The sequence below is a fragment of the Neomonachus schauinslandi genome, chromosome 1 (assembly GCF_002201575.2).
Source record: "Neomonachus schauinslandi chromosome 1, ASM220157v2, whole genome shotgun sequence".
Classification (NCBI taxonomy): Eukaryota; Metazoa; Chordata; class Mammalia; order Carnivora; family Phocidae; genus Neomonachus; species Neomonachus schauinslandi.
In genome coordinates, this window is record NC_058403.1 from 96,153,323 (window position 1) to 96,175,374 (window position 22,052).

A 22,052-nucleotide genomic window follows, 5' to 3' on the forward strand; every position below is an offset into this window, starting at 1 on the left:
AAAATTATGGATAAAAATAATCAAGCTTAAAATTATGGATAAAAATAATTCAAGTGTCTTGCCCAAGCTTATGTAATAAGAGGTAAAAGTGGCATCTGGAAAGGGAAAATCTAAATATAATTCCAGTCCTCTTACAACTACATCATCCTAAATTAAAAGGCTAGAATACATCTGAAGAAAAGTGGGTTATGCTGAAGAATGATTCTAAACTTAAATTAATTTTTTCCTAAGATTAAATATATATCAAAGTATGTTTAATATTAAATCATAACTTGGAGGACACAAGCAGAAATGCAGACACAAGACCATGGCAAAGAATGATCTTGTAATTGTCTCTAATAAACTAATTGCACAGAATATTTCAAAGACTCAGCAAGCACTTCTATACTTGGTGAGCATGATTCATCATCCATGCCCACCTCCATGTATAACTCCTCCATAGTCTTCTTTCCTGGATATCTTTTGTTTCCTACTTTAAATGCCCATTTTAAAAGAACCATTAAACTAATAGGAATGTGTACTGGGAAATTCATGATAAGCTAAATACCAATATATCTTTTGCTTACTTTTTCCCTTAAACTTGAATAAATTGGGAGCCTATATTAGTAATGTCTGTAGTCTTATTTTTCTTATATAATTTTCAAGCATCGTAATCTAGAATGATAAGCAACTCCCTGGGGTTCTGAAACCTTAATTTCTTTACCTAAAACAAAAAGGTGATATTCTAATTACTTAGTTGTCAGTAAGATCAAATGAAATGATACATAAGAAAATATATATAAAATGTAAAAGAAATTACTGAAATATAAAAACAGTAGCTCCATCTGAATCACATAATAAATTCTTACCAAATGTTAGGGACTCTGTATATGATTCTCGTTCCCACTTTTCATGATATATTTTTGTGTTCGGAATTATAAAGTAGATAAAAAGTAAAGGACAGGATATTTTAACGTGTTAGAGTATTTTTGATTCTCTTTTCTGCAAGAATAATAGTATGAAACCTATTTTCTGGGTCTGTTTTTAACCTACCTGCTTATTTCCAATTCAGTTCTTGTGTTTTGTTATTTTGTCATTCTTCACTACCTCCCTGAGCAGAAAACTTCTGATCCTGAAACTGAATAAACTAACTCAGATTCCACCCAAGCAGTTCCTACTGAATAGAATGAAAAATGTGGTCATTTGATTTGTATACTCAGTGAGGATAAATACCTAGTGCAGAATAAATATTGCATGTTTATGAACATAAAATTAAGCTACCGGATAAGTAAAATTTCTGGTTTCTCTTTTGTACCAGTTTCTATGATTTATTTCCCCCTCCCCTCTTTGCTTCTTTGTATCTCAGTATCAAACAAACTAAAAATCTTGGTCCTATACTTTCTAATTAGCATCCAGCCTACTGTAATCTGGTATCTTTCACCCCTGAAAATTGTCTATTATAGTGAATTATTTCAGCCTTTTTCACTTGTGCTTTGCGCATTTAAAACTTTTTCCTAGTTTGCTTCTACAAAACCAGTTTTATTGTTTACTTATGAATATTCCTTCTCAACCCACACATCTGTTTTCTTTCCCTTTCCTGTCCTTCTTTCCTCCCAACTCCCCAATCTAAAATGCCTTCCTGGATTGTTTCATCCATTCCCTGGTTGACTAGTCATACTCTGAAGGCTCCTAAATCTGTATCTCTAGTCTGGGTCACTATCCTGCGTTCCAGACAGATATGTAACTAAGCACTTTACATCTTCTCCTAACCCTCCCATAGGTATGTAAACTAAGCAAGCCAAATGTGAAACATGCTTGTTCTCACTATTTCCTATATTAATTTATGACATTGTAAACTAACAGGTGGCTAAACCCAGAAATTATGGAAGCAATTTAGACTACTTTTGTACCTTTTACCCCTTCTTTTGGAGCTGTCATTAGATTCTGTATATTCAACTTAATATGACTATCTCCACCTCCGCAGTGTTTGGTCTCATAGTGTCTTGGATATTATCTAGTATCATAATATCTAGCATTATAATATAAAGTCACTCTGGAGGGCCCCACCAAATGTCCCTTCCCAACTGCAAATGAAGTACTCTTACTAAAATGAAAATTGAGTTATTTTCCTCCTTAAAATCATTCCATGATCTCTATCATATACAAAATAAATGGTTAACTTCTAAAACTGGACAGAAAGTTTTTATGATGTACTCCTTTTTGCCTTTGCAATCTTTACCCCACTGTTTTTTTCTTTTTTTTTTTTTTTCTCTTTTTTTTTTTTTGACTTCTTCTGGCTGACCCTTAAAGTGGATTTGAACTGCCTGGGTCCATTTATCTGTGGATTTTTTTTTCAATAAATAAACATATGGTACTGTAAATGTATTTTCTCCTCATGATTTTCTTAACATTTCTTTTTCTCTAGCTTATTTTATTATAAGAATACAATATATAATACATATAACAGACAATATATATGTTAATTGCCTGTTAAAATTATTGGTAAGTCTCTGGTGGATGGTAGGCTATCAGTAAATTTTGGGGGAGTCAAACTTAGATGCAGATTTTCAACTGGAAGAGCGGTCACTGTCCCTAATGCCTGCATTGTTCAAGCATCAAATGTATAGTAATTGGCTGCCTCTACTTCTGGAACATACTATAATATGTTCTGCCTTCAGGATTACACTCACTTTTTTTTTTTCCACCTGCCTGGAATGTGACCTTCCCCTATATGTCCCATACATGTACCAATATTCAATTAAAGTATCCTAAAGTGTTCACTCTATAAGTAACCAAGATTAGCTTGTATATATTTTTTTATCAAATTCTATTTTGTTTTTGTTTTTGCTTGGTCCACATGCAGTCATTGACTTAGATGATCTTACTTGTTTGTGATTATTCTTTGCTGCTAAGTCCACTGAAGTAACCTTTTATTTCTTAACCAGTTAGACCTAATTCTCATTTTTCATTCCAGGCATAACATTTACATTTGATTACAGACATTGCTTTCACTCTGCTTTCTCTTGAATAAGCTGACACTTATTCACTGTCTATATTCATCTATTGTCAGGTTACATAATACCTTGCATAAGCAGCCTAGGCTCTTAGCTACATTGCAGAGGAACATTACGGATCTTTATGGTGAGCCAAGTTTCCATATTATATGTGTTGCTGCAGCAAGACGAATTGCCAGTGGATTTGTACAATCCCTTTGTTGAGAAAACACAGCACTTGTAATTAAACACTTAAAATGAGTCTTTGTGGGTCAAAGACCTAGTTATTTCATCATAACAATTAGAGTCACAATGAGATGCACAGTGTCCTCATTACCTTTTGTTCTGTTAAGTGAAAAGTTTCAAGAAAATAGAAAATTTCAGGCTTGTAATGTAGATCACAGATGTCAGCTTTCATGTTAACCTAAGTTCTTTAATACTTCTAAAGCTTTAATGAGGTTTAGTTTATGTACAATAAGCTGCATATATTTAAATTCTACATTTTTGATGTAACATATTAAGCCATCATTGTATTTGAGGTACTAAACATTTCTATTAAACCTTATAGGTTATTCTGGCCCTATTAATACACCCCTCCCCTTACCACCTCATCCTCAAGCAAAAAATGATCAGATTTGTGCCACCATTGAATTGATTACATATTTTATAATTTTATAAAAATATAATAATATCATATGCAATTGTTTATCTTTTTTATTGTATAACATGGTTTTGAGATTTTTTCCATGTTGTACATAGCAATAGTTTGTTCCTATTACTGATGAGTTGTATTCCATTGTATAGATATAACTTGTTTGTCCATTCTCTTATTGATGATGTTTGGTTATTATAAATAGTTTCTCAGTATGTGCACACACAATTCTCTTAAACATGTTTTCATTTCTCAGGGTAGTGAATTGCCAAACTTGTTTCCAGATTGGTTTACAATGTATATTGGCTTATGTTACGGTACAAGATGGGCTTTTTTTTAATTTAATTTTTTTTGAATTTTTAAAAATTCAGTATAATTAACAAACTGTTATATTAGATTCAAGTATACGATATAATGATTCAACAATTCTAGATGTTTCTCAGTGCTCATCAAGATAAGGGTACTTTTATTTTTTAAGATAAGGGTACTCTTAATCCCCTTTATTTTGCCCATCCCCTGACACACCTCCCCTCTGGCAGCCATCAGTTTGTTCTCTGTATTTAAGTTTTTTGTTTGTTTGTTTCATTTCTTGTTTTTTTTTTTAATTCCACATATAAGTGAAATAATATGGTATTTGTTTTTTTCCGACTGACTTATTTTACTTAGCATTATACCCTCTAGGTCCATCCATGTTGTTGCAAATGAGAAAGATTCTCATTCTTTTTTATGACTAATATTTCATTGTACATATATACCACTTTTCTTCATTCATTCATTAGTCGATGGACTCTTGAGTTGCTTCCATATATTGGCTATTGTAAATAGTTCTTCTGTAAACATAGGGGTGCATATATCTTTTCAAATTAATGTTTACATTTTCTTTGGGTAAATACCAAGTAGTGAAATTATTAGATCATATGGTAATTCTATTTTTAATTTTTGAAGAAACTCCATACTATTTTCCACAGTGGCTGCACAAGTTTGCATTCGCACCAATAGTGCACAATTGTTCCTTTATTTCATGTTTTTTTTTTAGCCATTACAACAGGTGTGCAGTGATATCTCATTGTGGCTTTGATTTGCATTTCCCTGATGATCAGTGATATTGGGCATCTTTTAATGTGTCTGTTGGCCATCTGGATGTCTTCTTTGGAAAAATGTCTATTCAGGTGCTCTGCCTATTTTTTAATTGGATTGTTTGGGTTTGTTGTTTGCAGAGGAACATATGTGTGTGTATGTGTTGAGTTGTATAAGTTCTTTATATATTTTGGATACTAACCCCTTAACATTTACAAATATCTTCTATTTAGTAGGGTCCCTTTATGTTTTGTTGATGGTTTCCTTCACTGTGCAAAAGCTTTTTATTTTAGTGTGGTCCCAATAGTTTAATTTTGTTTTTGTTTCCCTTGTCAGAGGTGACATATCTAGAAAATGTTTCTATGGCCAATGTCAAAGAAATTATTGCCTTTGTTCTCTTCTAGGATTTTTATGATTTGAGGTCTCACATTTAGATCTTTGATCCCTTTTGAGTTTATTTTTGTGTATAAGAAAGTAGTCTTTTTGTTTTTGCATGTAGCTGTCCAGTTTTCCCAGTATCATTTGTTGAAGAGACTTTTTCAGAAGTAGTATTTTTTAAATATCCAAGATTGAAATTTTGGCTTTTGAAATCATATTTCTGTAACAACGGGTGAGACAAGGTCTGCATCCCACTTATCTGTAAAATGGGGATAAAAATATAACCCCATTTAAGGCTTGGTCTAAAACTAATAACAAACATGAAGTATAAAATAGAGTAATTGGAAATATATTAAGTGTTCAAATTGCTTTTATTAATATTATCAATTTCATGGCATGATCTAACTTGGTAGACTGTGGAAAATAAAACTGTAATTGACTTATCTTCAAATAATGACTTAATTATAGAGATAAGGCCTCATTGTATTGATTATTGCAAATAAGAAAAAACCTCCATAAATGAAACGATTGACTAGATTTGTTTCTCTTGGTTTCTATAAACCAATGTTCAATTAATAGTCTATTACTTAAGGGTCATATGGATGAGACTGGCTGCTACAGTAGATCAAACTAATTTTCTAGTCATTCTAAGTTTGTATGTATGTATGTGATGATTTCCCTTTATATGGTAAAAGTGATTTCTTTGAATTTTAAGATTATTAATTTTTAAATGTTATAAAAATTGACTTTTCACCCTTATGGATATATTTGGAATTATACTTCATCTTATTGATTGATTGATTGATTCATTCATTCATTCATTTAGGTTTAGACAATGGAATTTGTTTTCTCAGTTTGAGAGGTTAAGTTCAATCAAGGTGCCACCAGGGTTAGTTTCTGGTGACACCTCATTTCCTGGCTTGTAGATGGTTGCTTCTCCCCATGTTGTCACGTGGGGGAGAAAGAAAAGTTTCTGCTGTCTCTTCCTTTTTTTCCCTAAGTCTAGTACTATTAATGTACATTGTTATATTATACTTTCAGGTTCACAACATAGGGATTCAAAATTCTATACATTACTCAATGATCATCATGATAAGTGTACTCCTAAGCCCCTTTACCTAATTCACCCATCCTCCCACCTACCTCCCCATGCTAATCATCAGTTTGTTCTCTATAGTTAAGAGTTTCTTTTTTTGGTTTGTCTCCTTTTTTGTTTTTTGTGGGTTTTTTTGTTTCTTAGATTCTACATATGAGTGAAATCATATGGTATTTGTCTTTCTCTGACTGACTTATTTCACTTAGCATTATACCCTTCAGATCTATCCATGTTGCAACTGGCAAGATTTCATTTTTTTTATGACTGAATAATATTCCATTGCATATATATATAACATCTTCTTTATCAATTCGTCTATGGATGGGCACAGGTTGCTTCCATAATTTAACTATTGTAAATAATGCTTCAATAGAGATAGAGGTGCATCTATCTTTTCAAGTTAGTGCTTTCATATTCTTTGTGTAAATAACTAGTCTTGCAATTACTGGATCATATGGTAGTTCTATTTTTAATTTTTTGAGGCCTCTCCATACTGTTTTCCACAATGGCTGCAACAGTTTGCATTTCCACCAAAAGTGCGAGAGGGTTCCTTTTTCTCCACATCCTCACTAACACTTATTATTTCTTATCTTTTTAATTTTATCCATACTGACAGGCATGAGGTGATATCTCATTGTGGTTTTGATTTGCATTTCCCTGATGATGAGTGCTGTTGAGTATCTTTTCATGTGGCATCTGTAGGTCTTCTTTGGAGAAGTGTCTGTTTATGTCTTCTGCCCATTTTTAACCAAATTTTTTTGTTTGTTTGTTTGTTTTATTTTTTGGTGTCAAGTTGTATAACTTCTTTATATATTTTGGACACTAACCCCTAATCAGATATATCATTTACAAATACCATCTCCCCATTCAGTAGGTTGTCTTTTTATTTTGTTGATTATTTTCTTTCTTTCTTTTTTTTTTTAAGATTTTATTTATTTATTTGAGAGAGCGAGCACGAGCAGGGGGAAGAGACAGAGGGAGAGGGAGAAACAGACTCCCTGGTGAGCAGGGAGCCCGATGCGGGACTCGATCCCAAGACGCCTGAGCCACCCAGGCGTCCCTGTTGATTATTTTCTTTGCTGTGTAGGACCTGTTTATTTTGATGTGGTCCCACTAGTTTAATTTTGCTTTTCTTTCCTTTGCCTTATTAGTCATATCTAGAAAAATGTTGCTATGGTCCAGGTCAGAGAGAAACTGTTTGTGCTCTCTTTTAGGATTTTTATGCTTTCAGATCTCCTATTTAGGTCCTTAATCCATTTGAGTTTATATTTGTGAATGGTGTAACAAAGGGGTCCAATTTCCTTATTTTGCATGTAGCTGTGCAGTATTCTGAGCACCTTTTGTCAAAGAGACCGCCTTTTTCCCATTGCATATTCTTGCCTTCTTTCTCATAGACTATAGGCCATGTCATTATGGGTTTATTTCTGAGGTCTCTGTTCTATTGATCTATTTGTCTATTTTTGTGCCAGTACCATACTGTTTTAATTACTACACCCTTGTAGTATATCTTTAAATATGGGATTATGATACTTTCAATATTATTCTTTTTCAAGATGGGCTTGGCTATTTGGTGTCTTCTGTGGTTTCATACAAGTTTTCAGATTATTTGTTCTAGTTCCATGAAAAATGCTGCTGGTATTTTGATAATGATTGCATATCTACAGATTGATTTGGGTAATATGAACATTTTAACAATATTTGTTTTCCCAATCCATGAGCATAGAATATCTGTCCATTTGTGTCACTTTTAATTTCTTTCATCAATGTTTTATAGTTTTCAGAGTATAGGTCTTTTGCTGTCTTTATTAAGTTTATTGCTAGGTATTTTATTACGTTAAGTGCAATTGTAAATGGGTTTGCTTTCTTAATTTTTCTTTCTGCTATTTCATTATTAGTGTATAGAAATTCAACAGAGTTCTGTATATTGATTCTGTATCCTTCAACCTTACTGAATTCATGTATTGGTTCTAGTAGATTTTGGTGGAGTTTTTAGGGTTTTCTTTGTATAGTATCATATCATTTGCAAATAGTGAAAGTTTAAATTCTTCCTTACCAATTTGGATGCCTTTTATTTCTTTTTCTTGTCTGACTGCTGTGGCTGGGACATCCAATACTATGTTAAATAAAAGTGGTGAGAGCGGACATCCTTGCCTTGTGCCTGACCTTACGGGAAAAGCTCTCAGATTTTCACCATTGAGTATGATGCTAGCTGTGGGTTTTTCATACATAGCCTTCATTATGTTGAGGTATGTTCCTTCTAAACCTACTTTGCTTAGGGGTTTACCATGAATAGATGCTGTACTTTGTCAAATGCTTTTTCTAAATGATTGAATGATCATGTGGTTTTTATCCTTTCTCTTTGAAGATGTTATGTGTCACATTGATTGATTTGTTAATATTGAACCACACTTGCATCCCCAGAATAAATCCCACTTGGTCATGGTGAATGATTTTTTTTTAATGTATTGTTGGATTCAGTTTGCTAATATTTTGTTGAGAATTTTCATATCTGTGTTCATCAGAGATATTGGCCTGTAGTTTTTTTTTTTTTTTTTTTGTAGTGTATTTATCTGATATTGGTATCAGGGTAATGCTGACCTCATAGAATGAATTTGGAAGGTTTCCTTCCTCTTCTATTTTTTGGAATAGTTTGAGAAGAATAGGTATTAAGTCTTTATTTTTTTATGTATTATAATTTAAATTTAAAAGTATTGATTCACTACAATATTTCATGTTATTTCCACATCTGTGATAGTTTTCCTTACTCTTTTAATTGATCAAAGTGCCATGAGATAGAAAATATTATAATATCCAGTGCTTGTCACAAGTGCCCACCTTAATGTCCATCACCCATTTAGCCCATCCCTCAAACATCTCCCCTCCAGCAACCCTCAGTTTGTCCTCTATAGCCAAGAGTCTCTTATGGTTTGCCTTCATCTCTTTTTTTTTTTTCTCTTTCCCCTATGTTCACCTGTTTTGTTTCTTAAATTCCACATGTAAGTGAAATCATATGGTATTTGTCTTTCTCTGGATATTAAGTCTTTCTATAATGTTTCATAGAAATAACCTTTGAAGCTATCTGGTCCTGGACTTTTGTTTGTTGGGAATGTTTTAATTACTGATTTAATTTTATTGTTGATAATCCTGTTCACATTTTCTATTTTTTCCTAACTCTATTTTGGGAGGTAATATGTTTCTAGGAATGTATCCATTTTTTTTTGGTTTCCAATTTGTTGGCTATAATTTTTCATAATATTCACTTATAATTCTTTGTATCTCTGTTGTGTTGTTTTTAATTCTCCTCTTTCTTTTCTGATTTTGTTTGCATCTTTTTTTTCTTCAGTTGACCAAGGCTTATTAAGCCTTGATCTTTTCAAAGAACTAGTTCCTGCTTTCACTGATCTATTTTTTTTCTTTTAATTTCTGCTCTAATCCTTATTATTTCTTCCTTCTACTGGTTTGGGTTTTGTTCTTTTACCAGTTCATTTAAATGTAAGGTAGATTGTTTATTTGAGATCTTTCTTGCTTCTTGAGATAGGCCTGTATTGCTATAAACTTCCCTCTTAAAACAGCTTTTGCTGCATCCCACAGATTTTGGAGCATTTATTTCCATTTTCATTTGTCTCTGTGTATTTTTTTTTAAGATTTTATTTATTTATTTGACAGAGAGAGACACAGCGAGAGAGGAAACACAAGCAGGGGGAGTGGGAGAGGGAGAAGCAGACCCCCTGTGGAGCAGGGAGCCTGATGTGGGGCTCGATCCCAGGATCCTGCGATCATGACCTGAGCCAAAGGCAGATGCTTAATGACTGGGCCACCCAGGCGCCCCTCTCTGTGTTTTTTTTTTTTATTATGTTATGTTAATCACCATACATTACATCATTAGTTTTTGATGTAGTGTTCCATGATTCATTGTTTGCGTATAACAGCCAGTGCTCCATGCAGAACATGCCCTCTTTAATACCCATCACCAGGCTAACCCATCCCCCCACCTCCCTCCCCTCTAGAACCCTCAGTTTGTTTTTCAGAGTCCATAGTCTCTCATGGTTCTGTGTATGTTTTTAATTCCTCTTTGATTTCTTGGTTGACCCATTCATTGTTCAGTTATATGTTATTTAACCTCTATATATTTGTGTTCTTCCTAGATATTTCCTTGTGGTTGGATTCTAGTTTAATAGCATTGTGGTCAGAAATGATGCATGGTATGACTTCAGTCTTTTATAATTTGTTGAGACTTGTTTTGCTGCCTAATGTGCAATCTGTTCTGGAGGATATTTCAGGTGCACTTGAAAAGAATGTGTATTCTGCTGTGTTAGCATTGAATGTTCTGATTATATATGTTGGATCCATCTGTTCCAATGTGTCATTCAAAGGCATTTTTCCTTTTTTATTTTCTTTTTGGATGATCTATCCATTGATGTAAGTGGGGTGTTAAGGTCCCCTACTATTATTGTATTACTACTGATTTTATTTATGTTTGTTAATAGCTGCTTTATGTATTTGGGTGCTCCCATGTTGGGTGCATAAATACTTACAAATGTCATATATTCTTCTTGGATTGTTCCTTTTATGATTATGTAATGTCCTTTGTTTTTTGTTACAGTCTTGTTTTAAAGTCCATTTTATCCAATGTAACTATTGCTACCCTGGCTTTCTTTTAATTTCCATTTGCATGATAAATGATTTGTATCACTTTCTTTTCTTTTAATTTAATTTTATTATGTTAGTCACCATACATCATTAGTTTTTGATGTAGTGTTCCATGATTCATTGTTTTCCTATAACACCCAGTGCTCCATGCAGTAAGTGCCCTCCTTAATACCCATCACAGGGCTCACCCATCCTCCCAATCCCACCCTTCTAAAACCCTCAGTTTGTTTCTCGGTGTCCAACGTCTCTCATGGTTCATCTCTCCCTTTGATTCCCCCCCCTTCATTTTTCCCTTCCTTCTCCTAATGTACTCCAATGTTATTCCTTATGTTCCACAAATAAGTGAAACCATATGATAATTGACTTTCTCTGCTTGACTTATTTCACTTAGCATAATCTCCTCCAGTCCCATCCATGTTGATGTTAAAAGTTGGGTATTCGGGTGCCTGGGTGGCTCAGTTGGTTAAATGACTGCCTTTGGCTCAGGTCATGATCCTGGAGTCCCGGGATCGAGTCCCGCATCGGGCTCCCTGCTCAGCAGGGAGTCTGCTTCTCCTTCTGACCCTCCCCCCCTCATGCTCTCTATCTCATTCTCTCTCTCAAATAAATAAATAAAATCTTTAAAAAAAAAAGTTGGGTATTCATCCTTTCTGATGTGCTGAGTAATATTCCATTGTATATATGGACCACATCTTCCTTATCCATTCGTCCATTGAAGGGCATCTCAGCTCTTTCCACAGTTTGGCTATTGTGGACATTGCTGCTATGAACATTGGGGTGCATATGGACCTTCATTTCACTACATCTGTGTCTTTGGGGTACATACCCAGTAGCACAATTTCTGGGTCATAGGGTAGCTCTATTTTTAATTTCTTGAGGAACCTCCACATTGTTTTCCAAAGTGGCTGTACCAACTTGCATTCCCACCAACAGTGTAAGAGGGTTCTCCTTTCTCCATAACCTCTCCAACATTTGTTGTTTCTTGCCTTGTCAATTTTTGCCATTCTAACTGGTGTAAGGTGGTATCTCAATGTGGTTTTGATTTGAATTTCCCTGATGGCTAACGACGATGAACATTTTTTCATATGTCTATTAGCCATTTGTATGTCTTCTTTTGAGAAGTGTCTCTTCATATCTTCTGCCCATTTTTGACTTATTTTTTTGGGTGTTGAGTTTGAGAAGTTCTTTATAGCTCTTGGAAATCAGCGCTTTGTCTGTAGTGTCATTTGCAAATATCTTCTCCCATTATGTGGGTTGCCTCTTCATTTTGTTGACTGGTTCCTTTGCTGTGCAGAAGCTTTTTATCTTGATGAAGTCCCAAAAGTTCATTTTTGCTTTTGTTTCACTAGCCTTTGGAGACATGTCTTGAAAGAAATTGCTGTGGCCAATGTTCAAGAGGTTACTGCCTATGTTCTCCTCTAGGATTTTGATGGATTCCTGTCTCACATTGAGGTCTTTCATCCATTTCGAGTTAATCTTTGTGTATGGTGTAAGAAAATGATCCAGTTTCATTCTTCTGCATGTGGCTGTCCAATTTTCCCAACACCATTTGTTAAGGAGACTGTCCTTTTCCCAAAGGATATTCTTTCCTGCTTTGTCAAAGATTAGTTGACCATAGAGTTGAGGGTCCATATCTGGGCTCTCTATTCTGTTCCATTGGTCTATATGTCTGTTTTTGTGCCAGTACCATGCTGTCTTGGTAATCACTGCTTTGTAATATAGCTTGAAATCAGGCAGTGTGATGCCGCCAGCTTTGTTTTTCTTTTTCAGCATTTCCTTGGCGATTCAGGGTCTTTTCTGATTCCAGTGATAAACCACTGGCCAGACTTATCCAAGAGAAAATAGAAAAGACCCAAATTAATAAAGTTATGAATGAAAGGGGAGAGATCATGACTAACACCAAGAAAATAGAAACAATTATTAGAAATTATTATTAACAACTATATGCCAATAAATTAAGCAACCTGGAAGAAATGAATGCCTTCCTGGAAACCTATAAACTACCAAGACTGAAACAGGAAGAAATAGACAACCTGAATAGGCCAATAACCAGTAAGGAGATTGAGGCAGTGATCAAAAACCTCCCAAAAAACAGGAGCCCAGGGCCTGATGGATTCCCTGGGAAATTTTACCAAACATTCAAAGAAGAAATAATACCTATTCTACTGAAGCTGATTCAAAATATAGAAACAGAAGGAAACCTTCCATACTCATTCTATGAGGCCAGCATTACTTTAATCCCCAAACCAGGCAAAGAGAATTTCAGACTGATATCCCTGATGAATATGGATTCCAAAATCCTCAACAAAATCCTAGCTAATAGGATCCAACAATACATTAAAAGGATCATCCACCATGACCAAGTGGGATTTATTCCTGGGATGCAAGGGTGGTCCAACATCCGCAAATCAATCAATGTGATAGAACACATTAATAAGAGAGAGAAGAACCATATGATCCTCTCAATTGATACAGAAAAAGGATTTGACAAAATACAGCGTCTTTTTCTGATTAAAACTCTTCAGAGAATAGGGATAGTGGGAACATTCCTCAAGTTCATAAAATCCATCTATGAAAAACCCACAGCAAATATCATCCTCAATGAGGAAAAGCTGAGAGCCTTTCCCTTAAGATCAGGAACACGTCAAGGATGCCCACTCTCACCAGTATTGTTTAACATAGTAATAGAAGTCCTAGCAACAGCAATCAGACAACAAAAAGAAATAAAATGTACTCAAATTGGCAAAGAAGAAGTCAAACTCTCTCACTTAACAGATGACATGATACTTTATGTGGAAAATCCAAACAACTCCACCCCCAAATTACTAGAACTCATACAGCAATTCAGTAATGTGGCAGGATACAAAATCAATGCACAGAAATCACTTGCTTTCTCATACACTAACAATGCAACTGTAGAAAGATAAATTAGGGAAATGATTCCATTTACAACAGCACCAAAAACCATAGGATACCTGGGAATAAAACAAACCAAAGAAGTAAAGGATCTGTACTCTACAGAACACTCATGAAAGAAAATGAAGAAGACACAAAAAGATGGAAAAACATTCCATGCTCATGGATTGGAAGAATAAACATTGTTACCACTTTATTTTCAATCTGCTTTTGTCTTTAGTTCTGAAATGAGTCTCCTGTAGGCAGTATATAGATGGATCTTGCATTTCTATCCATTTTATCACCCTATGTCTTTTTATTGGAGCATTTAGTACATTTACATTCAACGTAATTATTGATAGGTATGTACTTAATGCCATTTTAGTACTTGTTTTGTGGTTGTTTTTGTAGTTCTTTGTGTTCCTTTCTTCTCTTCTTTTTTTCTCATGGTTTGCTGGCTTTCTTCAGTGATAGATTACTGTCTCTTCTTTTGCATATTTATTAGTGGTTTTTGATTTGTGGTTACCATTATGTTGTATATAACATCTTAAGCATATAGCAGTCTATATTAAGTTGATGACCACTTAAGTTTGAACCCATTCTAAAAGCACTATATTTTTACTCTTCCCCCATCATATTGTAGGTATATGGTTTCATACTTTGCACCCTTTTATTTTGTGAATCCCTTGACTTTTATAGACATGCTTAATTTTTACTACTTTTGTGCTTCCTTCTTTTCTTACTCCTGCTTATCGCCTTTCCTTTCCACTCAAAGAATCCCATTTAACATTTCTTCTAAGGCTGCTTTATTGGTAATGATTCCTTTAACCTTTGTTTGTCTAGGAAACTCTTTATGTCTCCTTCTATTCTGAATGATAGTCTTGCTGGATAAAATATTGATTACAGGTTTTTTTTTTCTTTCATAACTTTGAATACATCATGCCACTCCCTTCTGGCCTGCAAAGTTCCTGCTGAAAAATAAGCTCATAGCCTTAAGGGGTTTCCCTTCTATGTAACTGTTTTCTCTTGATGCTTTTAAAATTCTCTCTTTATCAGTCTTTTTGCCATTTTAATTGCTACTTGTTGGTGTGGACCTCCTTGGGTTTATTTTATTGGGGGCTCTCTGTGCCTTCTGGATCTGGATTTTTGTTTCCTTTCCCACATACAGGAAGTTCTCAGCTATTACTCCTTCAAATACATTTTCTGCCCACCTTTCTCTCTCTTCTCCTTACGCAGTTCCTGTCATGCAAATGTTATTATGGTCGATGGTATTGCTTCGTTCCCTTAATCTATTCTCATTTTTTATTCCTTTTGTTTTCTTTCTCCTCTTCAGGTTGGTTTCTTTTCATTATTCTGTCCTCCAGGTCAGTGATCTCTTCTTCTTCCTCTAGTCATCTATATATTTCCTCTAGTTTTTAATTATTGAATTATTCATCTCTGGTTATTTTTTTATATTTTCTTTATTGTGGGTCTCACTGAGATCCTCCACTCTTTTCTCAAGTCCAGTTAGTATCTTTATGACAATTACTTTAAGATTTTATTTTTATTTATTTGACAGAAAGAGACACAGCGAGAGAGGGAACACAAGCAGGGGGAGTGGGAGAGGGAGAAGCAGGCTTCCCACCTAGCAGGGAGCCTGATGAGGGGCTCGATCCCAGGACCCTGGGATCATGATCTGAGCCGAAGGCAGACGCTTAACGACTGAGCCACTCAGGCGCCCCATGACAATTACTTTAAATTCTCTATATTATATTTGTTTGTTTAGGTCTCTTGCTATGATTTTGTCCTGTTCTTTAATTTGTGACATATTCCTCTGCCTCCTCATTTTGTCTGTGTCTATGTGTTAGGAAAGTCAGCTAAGTCTCCTGTTCTTGTTAGTGGTCTTTTGATCTTTTGAGTATAGTGTCCTATAGTGCTCTGTAGTAAAATGTCTATTTACCAGAAACTGTCACTTCAGGGGTATCTCCTATGTGTGTTATGTGTGCTGCACTTTGTGGCTGGGTTTTGTTTTCAGTCCAGTCATGCACAGTTGTGCTCTTTGCCTGTTTTGGGGAAGGTTTTAGTCCCCTGGGGGAGCCTTGGGCTTGAGTCAGCTAGGCATTTGCCAAAGCTAACATTATATATACATCTGTAGGACATAATCCCTGTGTTGTCCCTGAGAATCTGCTCCCTGTCCAGTGCTGAGTCCACAGTAAGAGTGGTATATATTGTTATCTTCCCCTCCCCAGGGAAGGATCACATTGAAGTCATTCTTGTCTCTTCTGTTAGCAAGCTAGGTAGAGAGCATCTGAGGTGGTTTCTGCAAGTGTTCTTTTATGTATAAACCAGCACATATTTTCTTTACAAATAACCATAAAATGTATTTAACATGGAAAAAGGCATAAATCATATTTAGATGTTTACTAAAGTACAGATGTTTGAAAAATTGAAAAAGTTATAGGTTCTGCAGATTACAAACTTTTATATCACTGCATAATGTCATTCATATTGTCTTCCCTGTACACACACACACACACAATTGTGGTTGTGTTAGACTATATTTAGTTCAAATTTATAAAGTTAAGTCTTACAAACTCAGCAACACAAAGGAAGCAACAGTAAAATATGTATAAAATCTACAACCAAACAAGATTTTCAAAATTTCCCACTGTACAGATTTTTATTACATTTAGTTGCTTAATAACACACTCATGAATTTCTACTCTCCAATCTCTTTATATACATAAAGGTATATGTGAATAATGGAAAATCCTAATCCAGACCTACATTTCTTCAAGTTCATATATACCCAATTTGTTTTCTCAGGCAAGCTCAAATATTCTTGTGTCTTTGCAGATGTGGATTCCTGTTCTCAGAAAATCTTGTTTCAGTCATTCAAAGGCAGTCAAAGTTAGAGGTATTGCCAATCTTTGAGTCTTTTCAACACAGTGAGTAGTTTCAATTTTCTCTGAAGGACAGCCTACAGATCAAAACTTTAACATGTTTTAACATCATCTTCTCTATCTATAAGCAGTTTCCCAGTGAAGTCTTTTACATGGAAATTCAAATGTCTGAGATACTCATTATCTTTAGGGTAAAGAAATGCTTGGCAGACTTTTATCTTTGACCAGTTTATATGGCCCTAATGTCCTTGTGCCTGTGGTGGCTAAAGTATGGAAGGCTTGTAGCCCCTATTTCTTTCAGTGCATATTTACATTTGTAGGATAGCCCAGGGTATTTCTTTACTTGGGTAGTTTACAAAATGTTTTATTTTGGATGCTAATGTGGGTAAATCTTCAGTTATAATGCCAAAATTTTGATCCTCTTCATCAAAATTGCCTGTTCTCTTTTTAAAATTATTCCTAAGCTTTTGGAAACATTTGGTATCTCTTAAATATTTTGGAAAATAAAGTGATGACAAGCATGATGACAAATATTATATGTAATATATAAGCATTGAACTTAAACATGTATTTGTACACAATATTCTCAAATCCAAATATTGATTTTGTGTACAAATATCTGAGGGCATATTCTATGGAAATACTGTAAAACATTAAAATTTAGTGATCATCTCCTTATAGAATGCCAAAGGATCTTTATATATGTTCCTCTTATGTTTTGACACAAATTTTTTTTTTTTTAATACCTAAGAAGTTAGCACTTTGGTCTGTGGGAAAATAGTGAACTACTTATTTGAAAATGCCAATTACAAAGCTATCTCAGGAGGCCAGCACTGAGGTACCATTTGAATGGATATCACCTGTATTTTATCACTAAATTTACTCAACCTGGCAAATTTTATAAGCACAAGCAAAATAGAACACATTCTCTCTGTATTTCCTCTGAGATATTTTTCTTTTGGTTTTTTCTTTAGATATAAGGGATCAATTTTCTTCTCTATTCAGCAAATACAAGTAAGTAGTTATCCCTTGCTTTACTGTAAGATTTTGGCAATGATTAGTACTAAAATCATTTGAGTCTTTTTCATCTAATTTAGCAGTAATTATCAAATTGTTCTTGCTTTTGAATTGTGCATATCAATTCCAGTTATATTACAACTTCAAGAGTTCTAAACACCAAATCAGTAAAAAAAAAAAAAATTCATTGTAATCACAGTCCTTAATGTAGACTGATTTATATCTGTATTTCATGAATATAGACTGATTTATATTTGTGCTCTTTAGTATGAATGAAATATCCCTGATGTGAATCTCTATGTACTATTGATGTTTTCCTAGTATGATTATGAGATAAAATCTAATAGGTATTTTAACAACATATGGTTATTTTAAAAATTCTGATGTCAATTTTTAATTATAGTGATTTTCATACTTTTTTCCTTTAGTTATTTAAATTGCATGGAGTGTCACATAAGAAATAATCCATATTTTTCAAGGTTGTTTTGACATTAACAGTATTTTACTGCAGTTATTCTAACATTGTTCAATGACTGTACTTGAGAACTGCCATATCCTTTTCTGTTTAACAGTTTATGATTCACTGAAGTCTGTGACTGATATGAAATAGGAAGAGCCTATCAAAACTGATAAGATTGACAGATGTGCTAAGAAAGCAAGTCACAGTTGGACCTCAAAGTCATCAGATCCTAAAAAAACCTGCTAACATCAAATTGAACTGCTTTTTGATGTTAGCAACTATGCTGAAAAATAATCAAGTAAATTCATACTAATTTTATTTTTAATAGCAAAAAATAGTAAGAAATAGTAAATAGATACAGATATATATAGATACATAGTAATTGTATAATTGTTACATATGTAATTGTTATATAGATATATCATAAAATTAGTGGTATACTATTTAAAAGAAAAATAATCTGACCTCATCCCTCTACATTTTCAGTCCTACTGTGACAAGGTACATTTTCTAATTATGTTATTCACTTATTCTGGTATTTACCTTGACATTTCTAGAGAATTTTATACAGCTCTTTTTTTGTCAATTAGAGATGAGCATTTAGCTTTCTTGTCCCAACACAATACACTTCTGTCTCTGTTTTCCTCTTAGTTGTATCACACTTTTTGGTTGAATCAGTAATTACTTTCATGGTGTGTTATCCATGTATTTCACTTAGTATTAGACTAATATTGTTGCAAATGGCAACATTTCATTCTTTTCTATGGCTAATACTCCATTGTATATACATACACATCTTCTTTATCCACATCTTCGTCAGTTGACATTTGGGCTGTTTCCATAATTTGGCTATTGTAGATAGTGCTGCTATAAACATAGGGGTGCGCATATTCCTTTGAAATATTTTTTGTGTTCTTTGGGTAAATACCTAGTAGTGCAATTGCAGGATCATAGGGTAGTTCTGTTTTTAACTAAGGAACCTCCATACTGTTTTCCAGAGTGGCTGGACCAGTTTGCAATCCTCCCTACAGTGCAAGGAGGTTCCCCTTTCTCCACATCCTCACCAACATCTGTTGTTTCTTGTGTTGTTGATTTTAGCCATTCTGCCAGGTGTAAGGTGATCTCACATAGTTTTTAGATTTTCCATGTGATGAGCATCTTTTTATGTGTCTGTTGGCAATCAGTAGGCCTTTTTTCAAAAAAATATCTATTCATGTCTTCTGCCCATTTTTAATTGATTATGTTTTCTGGATTTTGAGTTTTATACAAGTTCTTTATATTCTTTGGATACTAACCCTTTATCAGATATGTCTTTTGAAAATATCTTCTCCCATATGTTGCCTTTTAGTTTTGTTGACTGTTACCCTCACTGTTCAAAAGCTTTGAACCCACAGCTATATGGTCAATTAATCCTTGACAAAACCGGAAAGGACATATGATGGGAAAAAGACAGTCTCGTCAACAAATGGTATTGGAAAAACTGGACCAATTTCTTACACCATACACAAAAATAAATTCAAAATGTAATCCTGAATGTGAGACATGAAACCATTAAAATCCTAGGTGAGAACATAGGCAGTAACCTCTTTGACATCAGCCAAAGCAACTTCTTGCTAGATAGGTCTCCTGAGGCAAGGGAAACAAAAGCAAAAATGAACTATTGGGACTTCATCAAAATAAAAGGAAACAATCAACAAAATTCAAAGGGAATATTAAACTTTTAATCATTTACAAGAACATACTTTTATTATAATATCATATCTGCTGGACAAATTTCTGTATATTATAGCAACTAGTATTATTTGGAAGACAAGTGATACTATGATTTGTATTTCTTAGTATTCCTAAGGTCTGTATCTAAGTTTTTAGGATCTTAATGTTTTACATTTATGCTTCTCAATATTTGGCTTATGCTTTCAAACTGAAAATTTCTATCCTTCAGTTCTGGGAAATTTTTTTCATGACTTCTTTGGTAATTCCCTCCATCTACTCTCCATGTTCACTTTATCTTCCACAGAGATTGTATCTATTTCAAGTTTCCTCTAATTATCTTTCATTTCCTGCTGTTGGTCCTTTGTCCTAGAGCATTTTGTTGACTAAATCTTATTCAGAAAATACTGTTCTTCTCTGCATGGATATAATATATGCAATATTTTCTATCTAAAGATATTCTTTACAGTGTTTTTATTTAAATTTTTGTGTATGCTCTGAAGACAGCTTTATCTGCCTACTCTGTTTTCTGATGTTTCCATTAGAAATTTCAAGTAAAAGAAAATCCATGGCTGTCCCCTTCAAAATGTAAGAATGAGTCATTAAGAAAAACCTTGGAAATCTTATTTTAATCAGAAGGTTTGTTTACTCTTGGGCTTTACTCTAGCATGACTGCTAGATTTTGGGTCTGGGATAGTTCAGCTTTTCAAATAAATACCATAAATTTCTGCTTAGGGGAATATTCTGGGCTAAAGGAATTTGGATAAGAGGAATTGGGGTGCCAACCACTCTTATAATCCCCTATATTTGTACCTTTTGACACACTGCTACTCTCCATTGGACTTATAACCTTCCTGTTCAATTTCATCTATCTGATCCCTTTTACAAAACAATCCAATTTTGGTCTATCAGAATCTATGATGGTTTTTATTTTAAACACTTCCCTTGGAACTATATGCATTAAAATACCTTCCTCTTAGTGGGATTTTAAGAGTGCAAATAAACGTGTGTCCTCATGCCATATTTAGCTAAATGTTCTTACCAGATAGATACACATTTGGTATTTATTAATCTTTTTCAGAAATCTAGTATTGATAACTATTTGAACTACAAAAAATCTCATTCTTTTTTCCTAAATATTTTCTATCAGATTTCTTAAAAAAATAAACTCAATGGTAACTTGAATTTTTAATGCAACTTATAAATAGAAATTATCCTTCAGGGGCGCCTGGGTGGCTCAGTCGTTAAGCGTCTGCCTTCGGCTTGGGTCATGACCCCAGGGTCCTGGGATCGAGTCCCGCATCGGGCTCTCTGCTCGGCGGGGAGCCTGCTTCTCCCTCTCCCACTCCCCCTGCTTGTGTTCCCTCTCTCGCTGTGTTTCTCTCTGTCAAATAAATAAATAAAATCTTAAAAAAAAAAAGAAAAGAAATTATCCTTCAACATTAAATTTCCTTTTTAGAGAAATAATTATTGTAATAACATACACATGCAATAGAATCAACCATTTAAAGTGTATTCTTACTTTAGTTTATTCAGGGTTGTGCTACTATTACCACTACTATAGAACTCTTATAATACCCCCAAAAGGAAACCCTGTACACATGAACAGTCATTCCCCATATCCCTTTATCCTCCCAGTTTTAGACCACCACTAACTTATTTTTATTCGCTAGGGATTTCCCTATTCTGGACCTTTCATTTAAATGGAATAATACAATATATGGTCTTGTGTGACTGGTTTCCTATAGCATAATTTTTTTTTTTACTACCTTTCTTGAGATGTAAATAATATAAAACATTGTATAAGTTTAAGATATACAATGTGATGACTTGATAAAACATATATGATCACTAGGACAGTTAGGTAATGCTTTCATCACTTCACATAATTTCTTATATGTAGTGAGATCATTTAATATCTAATGATCTTGGGGTGGCTCAATTGGTTGAGCATCTGGGTCTTGAAATTGGTTGAGCATCTGGGTCTTGATTTTGCCTCAGGTCATGATCTCAGGGCCATGGGATCAAGCCTGCTCAATGCACAGTCTGCTTGTCCCTCTCCCTGCATTCTATCTGAAATAAATAAAATCTTTAAAGATCTACTTTCTTAACAATATTGTACTAAATACTTGAAACATGCTAACTATCGTCACCATACTACACATTACATCATCAGAACTTATAACTGGAAGTTTATACCCTTTGACCATTTTACCACTTGACTTTAACTTTCAAAATGTAATTTTGCACATTAAAATCAAAA